The sequence below is a fragment of the Cariama cristata genome, unplaced genomic scaffold (assembly GCF_000690535.1).
Source record: "Cariama cristata isolate BGI_N322 unplaced genomic scaffold, ASM69053v1 scaffold14537, whole genome shotgun sequence".
NCBI lineage: Eukaryota > Metazoa > Chordata > Aves > Cariamiformes > Cariamidae > Cariama > Cariama cristata.
The window spans coordinates 74,168-75,158 of NW_009626229.1; the positions used below are offsets into that span (position 1 = coordinate 74,168).

Sequence of the window (991 nt, forward strand, 5' to 3'; positions counted from 1 at the left end):
AAAAATGAAAAAAAAAAAATTAAAATCAAGCCTTAGATCTCTGACGCATTGAGTGGGTAGGATGGCAGGGAGAAGATCACAATACACTATGAGTAAGAAATTTAAATGCCTCCTACCTCAGCTGAGGCAAGACTTGCTGCGCCATTCGTTGAGGATTCTCTTATTTACCTAAATCTTGAAAAGCACTATAGTGGCTATTGGCCATGTATCAGATCCTTATGTTTTTGAAGGCTGTCTTGATAATTCAGGACCAGAAGGAGGCAAAACGAAGACTGCTTACGTAGCTGCAGAGTGCACATACCTACCTGGAGAATAGTTTCCACTCTTCTGTATTACAAGAGAAAAGATTGTATTAGCCAGCTTGGTTAACAAATTTTTTTATTTTTTTTTTTCCAGTGCCAATTACCAAGTTAGTACAGCACAGACAAGCTAAGTTTATCCTCCTCAGATAAGACTATCACATTATGCTCTATCCAGATCCATAGCTAGGCAGTGAGTACTCAAAAATTCCTTGCTTTCACCTTCCAGATGCTATAAATATCAGGGAGATTTTTGAACTCACAGCACTGATCAAAAGGGCCTGAACTGCACTGGTTTCGCTAAAGCCACCTGTACAGACCCCAGCCAGCCACAGCCCTATTGCCACTCAGACGCAAAGCCACTGGAGACAGAAGTCTATCTCCAAAGGGTAGCTGCTCCCTCCTCACTGTCACTGATGATACGGCAGTCTGAGAAAAGGCAGCAGCACTGCTACTGTACAGAAATATTACCAGAATTTGATCGCAGCTATCCATGCAACAACAGGAAGAAAATATGAAGACCTTCCTAGGACAAATAACTGTGCCGTTCACTACTTACCAGGATGGATGTGGCTATTTATACAGACAGTTATGGCTGTGTTCTCATGGCTCCTGAAACAGAAGCTCAGTAGAGTGCTTCCAGACTATTTAAAGGGAGATTATTTAAAGGGAGATTAGTCAGCCTGTCTAGT

General features: G+C 41.9%; 1 protein-coding gene across 1 annotated transcript in view; it reads right to left on the reverse strand.

The window, feature by feature from the left end:
- Positions 1 to 991, reverse strand: part of NEU2 (sialidase 2 (cytosolic sialidase)) — an 8,725-nt gene that overhangs the window by 3,884 nt on the left and 3,850 nt on the right. The window lies entirely within an intron of this gene.